The sequence below is a fragment of the Crocodylus porosus genome, unplaced genomic scaffold (assembly GCF_001723895.1).
Source record: "Crocodylus porosus isolate Cpor-Errol unplaced genomic scaffold, CroPor_comp1, whole genome shotgun sequence".
In the NCBI taxonomy this organism is placed as follows: domain Eukaryota; kingdom Metazoa; phylum Chordata; order Crocodylia; family Crocodylidae; genus Crocodylus; species Crocodylus porosus.
This window is the reverse complement of record NW_017728931.1, coordinates 110,867,541-110,881,318: the sequence shown is the minus strand read 5'-3', so window position 1 is coordinate 110,881,318 and position 13,778 is coordinate 110,867,541.

Here is a 13,778-nt window from a genome sequence, read left to right as displayed (position 1 = left end):
AGGTTGGATAGAATCACTTGGTCGGCTGGATCTGGCCCATTTTGCCTACCCGTGATTAAGATAAACATGACTGGTGACATATATATATACATACACATGTGTGTGTGTGTGTGTGTGTGTGTGTGTGTGTGTGTGTGTGTAAACCATGCAGCGCATATAAAGATAAACCATTTGGAAATGTGAATTTAGAAGCCCAGTTAATAGAAAGTCTTCACAAGTCTGCAGCACCTTTTAATACACCACTGAGTAAGAAAACGGGTTTTGGCATCACTGATTTAAGAAAATTGCATAATAACTATATGATAGTTTTGTACAACAGAAGTAGAAACTGCCATAGTGAGGTGTTAAATTTGAAATATAAAGACAGTAGTTTAAATATCAATATTGTAATTTGTTTCACTAATGTATTGTAATTTGTTCGCTACTGATCACTTTGGGGAAAGGTCTGAAACCTCCTCCTGTACCTTCTTTTGGTGCCAGTAGCCCTATCTACCCAGATCTACCCATCCCAAATCTCCAGCCTCCCTCTCACCACTTCTATAATGCAATTGGGTATTTTCAATTTGGCACATGAAGATTGAGGCATTCTGGTGTTTATATATGCTCAGTAGATCCTAGGCAGAGAAATATGTACGGCAATGCACAGGAAGTCAAAAAGAACCCCCAGACCTATTTGGGTAACTGGTTGCTTGGCAAGTCTGACCTGCAGGGAAAATTTCTCCTGACCATAAATCTGGTATGACCCACAGTTCATGAGCAAAACCCAGCAGTCCAGTAGCTGAGTGATTTTTAAATGCTGGCTGTAGTGCTGATGCTCACTACCCAAATCTCCTCTGGTAACTTTAGCCAATTTCCAGTGTATCTGAGGAAGGTAGGAAAAAAAATCCAGAAATCAAAGAATTCCTGGGGAAAAAACAATTTTTTCTCAACACCAAGTGAGCGTCGAAAGCCCTGAAGAATATCTAGACTTTGCCTCTGTAGACACTGAGTTTCCATTTAATGAGTTACTCCTGACAGTTTCTCCAAGAATCCATACTACCCATGTCCATAAACTTGTCAAGCTCCATCTTGAAGCAATTCAAGTTTTCCCAGTATTTTATTCAGACTGTTCCCAGTCTTCACTCTTCTGAGCATTAGAAATAGTCTTGTAGTGAAGATTCGTTCATGACCAGTGAATTTGATTGACACTTCCTAATGTCAGTTAGAAAACCATTTGATTTTGTGCTGATATTTTTCATTATCTTAAATAGATCTTCTCTCTCCCTGTTATTTGCTTCATGAATGTATTTTATAAAGAGTAATCATATTGCCTGTCAACCTTTGTTTTGTTAAGCTGAACAGGCCAAGCTCTCTTTATTCTCTCTTTTAGGACAGGTTCTCTATTCCCTTAACCATCCCAGTAGCCATTTGTTTCTGTGAAGCAGGAGGGGTACTACTGAAATAGATAACCTATCACTAAAGAGATTTATGAGATTCACTGGGTGCCTGGGACCACAGCACGTTGAGCCAGGGTGGAGCAGCCCTGGCTGGCAGGGAGCACTGGTGGGGGCAGCCTGCCAGCCCAGAGCTGTTCCACCCTGGCTCAACATGATGCATCGGCCCTGGATGTGGCATGAAGCTCCTATAGCGCAGATCTAGCCAGTAGGCAGCCCCCACACTGTAGCACCCTTGTGCCCCAGCCAGCCCCGGTTACTGTCTGCATGTGCATTTTGATGCATGTAACTACTCTGTTGTAGGATAGTATTTGGCCCAGACAGTACTATCCTACAGCACAGTTAATTAGTTTACTGTGCCATAATATGGGTGCACGTACAGATGTGGATGCTTAACTGCAGAGTTAATTAGCCAGCTCCACAGTAAAGCAGACATGTAGATGCAGCCACAGAGTCTTAATTAACATATAGGACCCAACTGAAACTGTTGTTTTTTAAAATTTTTTTAATGGTGACTTCAGTCATCTTTAGATCAGGCCTTCAGATATTCTTATGATTGCCCAAAAATAAAGTGAGCAACTTTCAGGAAGCAAACTCTGGGATTCAGTCCCAGGTAGTCTACAGACATCTGGAATGAGAAGCTGTCTATATGACTTGTAATTCTGGCTAATGTATCCAATTTAGCACAGCACTGAAGTTGATCTAATTAGCCGTCTTGAGAAGCATGAATGTGGTCTATGCCTACTAACCAGCTTGAAGCAATCCAGTCATATTTACAGAGGATGGGTTGTCCTCTCAAAACACCTAGAGGATGGCATGATGAGAAGGACAGCCAATCCAGGACTGACTTTTTCCAATTTAGGACATTTCCAGAACCTTTTAGGAATACTAGGACACAGTCCTGGATTTCAGAATTGTCTTGGAGAATTCAGAATGGTTAGCTGCTTTAATCCATAGTGACTTTCCTAGCTTTTGCAGGTCCCGTTATCATTTTTTTCAGTTTTGTAAGCATTCAGTATTCAGGTTACACTGGGGAAAAAGTTGGACATGCAAGAGGTAAACGTAAATGGGAATCTGTCCAAGTGAGAAGGAACATTCTGTTTTATTAGCATCGTTTTTCATACATAATCTCAGTATTACCTGAGAAACACAAGATCTGTCGTATTTGTTGTCTTTGAGAGGAAAACATGTAAAAGACTTTCATTTAGACTCAGAAAATTAATGATTGAGCAATGCCTAGTGATTTCTGGCTTCTGTCCCATTATTATGTCCCATAGACAAACATATAAAACATGATTTTATTATTGCATTTGACAATAAGGAAGCCACAGTTTCCTGATTTCAACATATTTTCAACAGCAAAGAATTATACCTTTCTTAGGTTGGCCATGGTTTTAATGGAATGTAAATGTGCTGTTGCAGAACAAGGAGACCCATAAAAAATAAACAGGACACATAGAAAATGGTTATGAAAAAGGCTTTCTTTGTGCTTTTTGCTCCTCTTATAGTTTGGCCACAGGACAAGGAAATGAACAAACTCTTACTTCCTAAAACAAAAGATGAGCAGCTGATATAGAAAGAGTAATTCACATGCAGGGAAAAAATGTTAAATGATCATTCTATATATCATTCTATAGATGAAAGCTGGGAATCAGCTTTTAACATTGACCTGTAAAGGGTTTTTTTGGGGGGAGGGGGAGGTAAAGAGGGATGGGAGAAGGAGAGCTTTATAGCCTTTTTAAGTAACTTATGAAATTGAAAGATTCTGTGAAAGGATTGTTGTTGTTATATAAGAAATGAAAAATTGTAATACCCCTGTTTAGCTGAAGGTCCCTGAGAAGAACTAAGGGAAGTGGACGGGGACCTTTCTCAGAGCAGGATCTTGCAAATCTTAATGCACGTCAGCTTTAAGGCCATAAGTGCTCCACTGACTTTTATGGGTCTATTTGCCTACTTGAAGTGAAGCATAGACATAAATGTTTATAGGATTGGAGGCTTTAGGTTTGAAAAAAAGGGCTAAGAGTGTTAAAGAGTTTTTACTTCAACTCTTTGAGTTAAAAGGGTGTTAAAAATAGCAAACAAAATCAGCTTGAAACAGTCTGAATAAAGATACTTTCCTTTTTCATCTAGTTTTAATTGCTTGGTATTTGAAATGGCATGAACCTACCCGTTTTTCTCTCTATAGAATCTTTGAGGAAAAACCAGGATAGAATTGCTAATGTGAAAAACAAGCATGTACAAAAGCAATTTATGTAGGGTGAGAGTTGAAGAGGAGACCTTTGGAGACTTCTTTATACATCCTAAAAATCAAAAGCAAACATGAAACTAGTCTTTATTTTCCATTGTGTGTCTTGAATGTTGTTGCCTCAGAGACTGCTCAAGAGAAGACTGAAGTGGGTGTTGGTACAATTTACAGTTCAAGTTAAATTAAACTCTTTTGTGGCTTTGTGTGGGCTCAACTAAGAATGACATTCTCTTCATATGGCAATTGCTCAAATAGACTATATCTCCCATATCCATAAATGTCTCACACCCTTTGAATTAGAGCTGGTGAAATCAGGATAGTCTATTAATAATCTATTTAATTTTTTTATTATTTATCATTTAATATAACTTGACTGAATATAGTAATGAAACAATTAACTTTATGTCTGAATAATGAGTTTTGTCTGGTAATCTCTTTCAGTTCTTTTACTTTACCATTTAATTATACATCTAATGGTATTTTGGGACCTTATCCCTAACACCAGTGTGGAGGCGACATGATCCCACAGTCTCCTGAAGGGGAGAGGGTAATTCCTGCGGGCCCCAAACCCCAGAAACAGACCCTCTGTGGGGATAACTTACCTCCTGCTGAGCAGCCAGAGCGGGAGCCGGGACCGTGGCCAGCGTGACATCGACTGTTTAATCAGCTGTTTCCACACAGGGAACAGCTGGACCAATGGCGGCGGCCATACCAGCTGCTGCGGGAAAGTTTAAAAGCCCCCCCGGAACCAGAGCGGGGGAGGAGCCAGAGGGAGAGAGCACCGGTGGGCAGCATGCCAAACGTGCTGAGGCTCCTGTGTGGGAGAGGAGTGACACAGCTGTCATGTCGCCGGCTGGTAGATCAGGGGAAACTTTTGAGCCCCCTACAGGAGGCAGAGCAGGGGGAGCATTTTGGCTCCCTGGAGAAGGCAGGCAGGGAGAAGAGTTTAAGCTCCCTGTAGGAGGCAGAGCAAGGGAGACATTTGACCCGGTTGTAGGAGGCTGGGGAAGAGGAGGCAGCTCTATATCTCTCTCCTCCCCAGGAGAATATTTCTTCTGAAGAAAAAAGAAGAAAAAAAATTCAAAGAGATAGAAAAGGAAGACTGTGTATCGAGGCCAGTGGCACAAGAGTCAACTGAGCCCATGCAGACATGGGACTGCACCCAAAGCCAGCTGCAGGCAAGCCCACAGAACCGAAACCACCATTGTAGCAACACCCTTCCGGTTGACGAGTGGACGGGGTGTAGGGAAGCGGAGCCCTGTGGAACATCGTACCAAAGAAATTGTGAGTACTGCCATTTGCTGGGAGGCCCTCCCAGGAAGATCTCCATTGAACCCCTCTCTTGAATGCATAACATCAAGTCATGGCAGGTGAGTTGAGGGGAGGGGCTACTCATCTGGCAGGCCGTGCAACACATAAGGCCTCAGAGATCACAACCAGATATAAAAATAGATATTGTTTTCATAATTTATATTAAAAGAGGGTCATTAGGGAGATATGCATTCAGTAAAGAGATCTGAATTGCTTAACTTTGGCCAACATTTTTGGGTTTCTGTGGGTGCATCTACATGTGAAATTAAGGTGATAGAATAAACTCGAGTGTTGTTTGCACCAGAGTCAATGACTCCTGGCCGCAGCATCTATATGTGTGTCTGGAACAGCAGCACTTTGAGCTGCAGTGGAGCAAGTCCAGGCTGGCAGCAGGCTCATGGGGCCAGCCCTGGGGTCCAAGTAGTGGCTTCAGGAGATAGAGGGGCTGGCTGGTAGGGGTGTGCAAAGCAGGCCCTATTCAATTAGGTTTTGGAGTCAGCCCAAATCAGGGACAGTAATTCAATTAGTTGATATGGATCACTGTCCCTGATTTGATTCTGCCAAATCCGAATCTGAAGATTCGATGCTGATTTGGAGAATAAGTGATTCGGACATAGACACAGCTTTAAAAGCTTTTTCTACATACCACGAGGTACCAGCATGGATTGTGAATGCTGCCATGCTGGGACGGATGGAGCATCCCACAGGAGTGCAGGGGGCCTCCACATGCTTGGTGGTGAACTCAGAAGTACTTCCAGGTCCATTGGAGAGCGCATTGGGGCCCCCCCAGCACTGCGTTGGCTTGGCAACCAGCCACGGGAAGACCGGTGTCCCCCCGCACACTCCCTGGCAGACCTGGAAGTGGACTGGAAGTGCTTCTGGTCCACTTCCGGGTCTGCTGCTGAGCGCACTGGGGAGCTCCCTATGCTCTTGTAGGACACTCCATCTGCCCCAGCATCACAACACTCACGAGCCACCTGGTACCTAGTGGTATGTAAAAAAAAAAAAACATTAACAATTCTGTGTCTGTGTCCACATCACTGAATCTTTCTGAATCTCTCCGCTCAATTCAGAGGGTTCTGATTCAATTCAGAAAGATTAACAGACCCTCTGACTCAATTCAGATTCAGAGATCCAGCCACCAAATTATCCTGAATCTGCACCAAATTGAATCAGTGACTGAAGCTTCGCACAGCACTATGGGCTAGGGCATGATAGTGTCCAAAGTACAGAGCCATGTGGCTAGGCGGCAGGGAGGGGTCTGACCCCCTGCTCCCTGGGCTGACAGGGTGAAATGTATGCCTGTGTCAGCATTTAGACATGTGTTTCACTGCAGTTAATAACTCTGCCCTAAGATAGTACCGTCCCTGATACTCCTGTAGAGAGGACTATTTACTGCAGAGCTAATTAGTCAATTCTGCAGTAGAGGGTGTAGATGCACCCTGTTGGGAATACCAGGGGCCAATCCAGGTTCCATTATGATCACTCAGTATAGACAGACTTCCTCTCAAACAAGAGGATGTCCTTTGCTAGATGCTTAATAAATATAGTTCTGATGAATTTTTCCTAGGTTTTGATTTTGCATTTTGTGGCTCTCTCCCTGCCTTTGAAAGACTCAGAAATCATAGAGCATAGGGCAGAGCAGAGGAAAGATGATATTGGGAATGAGTAAAAAGAGAAGCAACCGCAGGAGAGGGGTGCCACCCCCTGTTACCCAATTGCACATTTGATGGCCATATCTGGAGAGAAGGGAAAACCAGTGCTGCCACAGGTTGCTTAGCTCTTCTGTTCCCTGACTGTCCTTGTGTGGGAAGCAGTGACTATGAATAGAAAAAGTGAATAAATGTGAAAGGGATGGGAAAAAATGAGAAGAAACCATCAGAGTTGGGCAGAAGAGGAAAAAACAGCACATGATCAAGAATGAGACTTGGCAAGTAAAGGACAATACAAGGTAATCTTCTATTAGGAAAAGAAAAAAGAGATTTTTTTAGAGAGACGCCTTATAGAAGAGGACAAAGAATAATAAGAGAAGACAAGGACAAGTGATGAGTTAGATGTTAGTCCCAGTAGGATATGGTAGGTACTCATGCTGAAGTGGTGAGGAAAGCTGACAGTGCTTATGAGGGAAGGTGGTGAAGCCGTGGGAACACTAAGACTAGCTTTAAGCATGTCCTTAAAAAGACACTTGAATGTTTTATGTTGGATCATAATTTGATATGGTTATAGAAACACCCACAGTATCTTTTTTAATAATTATAAATGACACATTACATATTCAATAGATTACAGAGGTTATTCACCTTTAAACTGTTGACTCACCTTCACTTCTGGCTAGAAATATTCAAACTGCTTTTGAAAGTATATTAACTAAACCTGGCAGGTTTACTAGAAACATTTGCTTTATCTTTGGAGGGAAGAGTTGGGGGAGGGAAAAAGAAAGCTTCAGCTTCCTCTTAACTCCACCTTTGGGCCGTAGTTCCAAATGCCTAGATATATTTGCCAAGTCAGAGTGCTATGTGGTGTTTCAGTTGTAACAAGGCTGACTCCTAAACTTCTGTTTCATTCTCATGGTAGAGACATCCTGTGCTTTATTACATGGCAAATTAACAACTTTTAATGAGAGACATAGTTAGAAGAATGGTAGAATTATTGTTGGATGTTCCAGCATCGTGTTTATGAATGTCTCCTGCTTTGTTCCTCTGAGTTTAAAACAATGTTTCTTTCAGAGTTTTCCATGTTTGGCTTTGTAGCTAGAGTGCTATAAATCCTGGAAGACTTGTTCCAAAAGGGGTTCACAGGAATCTTTCCACCATTTCATGTGGATTCATATCCCCTGAATTTTGCTTTGACTACTGAGTTAAAAAAAAAACAAAGATTCAAAGCTAAGTTCAAACCAAATCACAAATTTTTTCCCTGCCTTTTTTTTTTCTCTGAGTCATAACCAGAATAGCAACTAATAGCAAATGGTTTTCTTTTGAACCTCTGAAGTGATTAATTCTTGCTAAGACCAGGTTTTGAATGATAGGGGAGCTCAGGGGGGCTGAGCCTTCCCCCAAAAGAGATCAGAGCCCCCTCCCCCCCCATAAGAGACTAAGCAGCTCAGGCGGTGGCAGCTCTTTCTGGCTTCCAGCTGCCACCCCGCACACCCCACTAAGTATTGGAGTGTAATTCGAACCCTGGCTAAGACCTGGGCTTTCACTTTCTGGGAGAGTTAATAAATCTTTTTTAATATTTTGGTGAATCTAGTTTACATTTTAGCTTTGAATGACAATCCTGTTTTGTCATGAGCCTGTTTGTAACCTTTTTATTGTTCTTGTTACCTGGAACAGGTTGGTGTAATGTGTTTACAGAATGTATTTGGTTAGCTTCGATTTCATATTATGTTTCTTTGTAGGAAAGGTAATTTAGAGAAAGAGTTTCTTATTCCATTTTCTAAATTTTCTTGACTACACAGTCATATGGGGAAACTCCTTCAGCTGTCTGAATGTAGTGATCTTTAGAGTTTATTGGGAATAGGCCTGTATCACCAACAGAAGTATTTGAAATAGAGGTGCAATGGCAATATAGTTAAGGTTCCAAAAGAGTGAATTTCATCCCTGCTCTAGACTTGCATCAAAGCCTGGCTGACTTTGACACAGTTGCAAATGAGTACCTGGTCATTTGGGCTGAGAAGATAGAGATAGATATGATACTTGCTGTCTCACTCCATATGCCATTGGCTACAGAAGCTACTAGGCTCAGGAAGATCTTTCCATAAATTGGGACTCTGTAATTCTCCAAAGTCTTAGCAACCTGAAGAGTGACAGATTAACTGGCACTGGCATCTATATGGGACAAATTTGCAGTACTACTTCTAATTTAGATTTGTTGAAAGCCCTAGTATGGACTTTTAATGTAGGCAGGGTGCATACAGCCATTCACAGCTCCCAGTCTATGCCCATGAGGCTTACTTTAAGCCACATGAGTGTAGACTGGGAGCAGCACATGCAGTCATTTCCTGGTACTGGAAGCCCCTGGGAAACTGGAATAAGGAATTCAGGGTTGGGCGGAGTGGCAGGCAGGATTGGGTGGGAGGGCTAGAAGGTCTGCGGTGGAGAGGGGGATGGCAGGACTGGGGGGGAGGCTGGTTGGTCTGCAGGGGCTGGGTGGGTCTTTGCAGGGGGAGGTTGTCTATCCAGGGTTTGAATGTTAAAAATAGTCCTGTCAGCATTAGTGGGGAGGAGTAAGAAAAGTGCAACCCTAGGCCTGTGGCTGGTGGCTGGGCTGTTCCAGTCCTGGGACTTTTGTCCAAATGCATATAGGTATTCAATAGATCAGGTTAACCCATTCCAAATCTAAATCAGTTAACCTACTCAGGTGAAATAATTTAGATTGGGCCTACCATTTTTTGCCTGATTTAATCCCTTTGAATGCTGCAGAGATAAGCATTTAGATGGACCAACCCTAGCTAGGACTATCTGAATGTAATGACTGTACATACTTTAAGAGTTAGATATGTTCAACCCAGTTTTAAAATTATACCTGGCTGAAGCAGACTGATGTTAGGACCAGTTTGCCAAAATTCTTTGGTATAGTTGATGTTGATATTCAGAGTTTAATACACTAGGTATCTTCATCCAGAGTCATCTGTCAGCATCCAAAGCCTGTTAAAATCGTTAGTAGCAATTTTTCCATTGTCTCAATAGTTCTTGGTCACCATATATTATCATTTACTTTTACGTTTGGAAGTCTTTTTCTTTTTTGCATTTTCCCAGGAAGACTTTTTTCCTGATGTTCTTTATAATTATACTAAATTATAATATATATTTTTTGTTTTTGTAGAAGTTTTTGTTTTTTCAGATATGTCAGTTTCTGTAATCTTCCATATTCAGTCTGTTTGCTCTTTTTGCGACATGGTCTTTGACTCATGCAATTAGATTTTAATAATTTAAGATCTCTGATTTCGTGGAGACAGTCTTCTAGCCTTTCAGTTTGGTTTTGGATTTTGAAATCTTTTGTATGTGCCTGTGTGTATGGTTAACTCTTTCTCTCTGGATGAAAGAGAAAGATTAATTGTATGACTTTATTTCTGAATTCCTTAATTTTGTTCTCCTGTATACAACAGTTGGTCTTTAAGTTAGGGTAAATTCATGATTGGAATACAGTTTGATTACATTTAAGCAAATTAACTGAAAATTAGAAGACAAGGGGATTGGTGCCTGACGATGATGATGTTCACGATGAATAATAGCAACAGCAGTAGCAACACCAGTAATAATATAGGTATGCATATGTTCTATATTTTTTAAATACTTAAAAGTCAACATTGAAAAGAATTGATTCCATAAACTGTATGACAAGGCCCTGATTTTGCCTTTTCTTTCCTTTACTAATAGCAAATAATCCCTTTGAATGCTTTGAAGGGAAAATGAAACTGTGACCATAGCATGGGTAGGCGTAACCCTGCTAGTTTTTTGTCAAGCACATGTAACACTTGTAATGGTGGTATGGATTTCAGCATAGACTAGCTATGTGAGCACAAACTCAAATCCCTGGAAAGTTTATGTAATCCATGTTAAAGTCTATACTGTCACATCTTCATTTTTATTGATTCATAGATTGTAGAGTCTATGACTCCAAGATCCCTTTCAGCCACTGTGCCCCAACCTATAGGTGTGCTGGGGATTCCTCCTCCCTAGGTGGAGTACCTTGCATTTATCTTTGTTAAATTGCATCTTGTTGTGTTCTGCCCATTGATCCAACCTGTCTAGATCAGCCTGTATCCACTCCCTGCCCTCCAGTGTGTTAACTTTGCCCAATAACTTGGTGTCACCTGCAAACTTGGACAAGGTGCTCTCCACACCCTCGTCCAAATCGCTGATGAAGTTATTAAGAATTGAACCCTGTGGACACCATTGCCCACCTCCTTCCAGGCCAAAAACAACCCATCTACCACCACTCTCTGGGTATGGTCCCTAAGCCAGTTGGCTACCCACCTGACTGTAAGCATCCACTCCACAGCTTGCTAGCTTCCTTATGAGAATAGGATGCAAAACTGTGTTGAAGTCTTTCTTAAAGTCCAGGTAGATGACATCTGCCTTGGCTCCTGCATCTAGGCAGTGTGTGACCTGGTCATAAAAGGCTATATGCTTTGTCAGGCAGGATCTACCTGTGATGAACCCATGCTGGTTTCCCTTCAGCATCATTTCCCCTGCTGGGCCTTCACAAATGTGCTTTTTAATGATTTTTTCCAGGGTTTTCCTGAGGATAGAGGTAAGACTGACTGGCCTAAAGTTACCTGGCCCATCCCTCCTCCCCTTCTTAAATGGGCACCACGTTGGCCCTTTTCCAGTCCTTGGGGACCTGGCCGGAGCACCATGTGTGCTCAAATAGCCATACCAACAGCTCAGCGATGACACTGGCCAATTTCTTCAGCACCCATGGTCATCCGGCCTGCTGATTTGTACCCATCCACCCCCTCCAAGTGCTCCTTCACTAAGTCACCACTAACTGTTGGCAGTCTAGCTCCTGTCAAACATCTATTGTTATTTATACTAGTCAGATTAAAGCTAGAGCGATGTCTATCTGTGCAGATCTTTGCATGATCATAATCCAGAAGAGCTAATTCTTCACAAGTAAGTGTACCACAAAGGATTATATATCTTTCTTTTTATATATATAGTGTGTGCCAGAATACCAAAGGAAATAATTTGTGAGGTTTGCAGAAATTTGCTTTTATCCTTTTCTTCCTCTGCTGACTGCTATGTGGACAAAGAAAAACTTACCTTGGGTTTCAGTAGCACTATGGTTGGAGGAACAATGCAATAATGTAAAGATATGTCCAGCCCTTATCAATATCTTGTAAGTCTTTCAAACCTGGTTTGTAGACTCAACAGGTTTGACTAACTCTCCAAACTTCTGAGTCTGGGTGTTTTTGTGGACCAAACATTAAAAGATATTTGGTTTTAATTACTGAGAATCCAAACCAAAGTTAGCTGAAGTCATCAGGAAGACTCCTGTTGTGGAAGTCTTAATTTTGAAGCAATAACTTCTTAAGAATGGACACACATGACTACAACAACATTTCCTACTTAGACAAAATGTGGCATTGAAAACTCTTCCCCCCCCCACCTTTTATTAATGCATTCTTTGTTGCCTTACCACAAAAAATGCCAGTTTTGCAGAAAAGCTGAACTAGTGTACTTTTTGTCCTATGTGTCCCTGCTATCTGGCAGGTTTGGAAGTTATCATAAATAGGTTAATTTATTGAATGAATGTCTACTAATTAATGGTTTAATGATTAACTGTGTTAATATAATTATGCTTCATCTATTAGACAAGTAATACGTTAAGAAAGCACATGTATGTTTCATAAGGGGCTCGAAGAGTGAACGTTGTAGAATAATGTAGTATAAATTAGATGCAAAAATTGAATTTAAAATGGAGACTTTCCAACTGGGATTTTTACTGTCTTTAAAGGCTTTAGTAAATGTATTTATTTATTCCATCATTCTCTTGTGATACCAAGGTCTCCTCAATGTTCATAAAGGTTTAATTTGTCTGTAGCTTTATATATCTATGTCTGTGTATGTATCTATATGTGTGTATATATACATATATGTGTGGGTGTGTATTTTACAGATTTCATTTTTAGGAATCCATCCCAGTTTCATATTTGAAGTAATGCATATAACAATGCCTAGAGCTGAAGCAGTGCAGTCTTTTCCAGTATAAAACTCTGTTTTCAGTTTCCCATCAAGTTGGCAAGCCTTAGCTATTTGGGCTGAAACATTCCATGGTGGGGTCTTCTTAAGCATGACATTTTTTACAAAGTTTCAGCAAAAATGGTTTGGCTATTTTGTAGAACTAAATGAAGGAAAATGCATTGTTATACATACTAAAAAGCTGTTGCAGCCATTTTCTTGAGAAGTTTTGGCACCTCTGTGTTTATATGTAGCAACTTGGTCACTCTTGTCTCAAGAATGTGTCTTGCTGTTCCTACGAAAATTTGCCAAATGTGGCTAAATTATCTCTCTCTTATTTGCACATGCTGAGTAGAGATTTTTGGGGGGATTTGGCAGCTGAGATCTCTGAAGATTTTGTCTTCACTGTGTATGCTCCAACTTAAGGCTGCAGCGGCAGAGCAGGCGGTTCTCTGACTTTACTGCTCCTGAGCTCTGCACTGGTATCACTTCAACTAAGATCACTTGTGTGTTGACAATGCTCCCTTTGCTGGTGCCCAGAGCAGAAGAGGCAGTGATCCATATAGAAGATAAAGTAGTGAGAAATTACACCCAGGAGAGGTGAGTATCAGGCAGTAGAGACCTGGGCAAGATGGACATTTTGCTGAAGTTGAAACTGAGATACTGACATTAATTTCACTGTGCCTCAATTCTGTCTTCCCTCACACAGATGCTTTGAAGATAAATGTTAGTTAAATATTAAAGTTCATGAAGCACTCAGACACTATGGTGATATGTGCCTCAGAACAGGCTATGAGGAAATTGCCAGATCTGTATTTGAAAATTTGTATAGTTTGAAGTCAATAAAGGAGGAGGCCAAATGGTGAATTATGAGGAGAAAATGAAGTGTTGAATAGCGGTCATTTGAGGAATACTATCCATCCTCCTGGCTGAGTTGAGGCAGTGATCCTGCAAAAAAAAAAAAAAAAAGTATGTGCACACGTAATTAAAGACATAGTTATTCATAGATAATAGACATACAGGCTGCATCCAGATGAGCATGACTGTGCAGCATGTGGCACCACAGACACATCTGGGGCACCACATACCACGTATTAAATGTTCTCT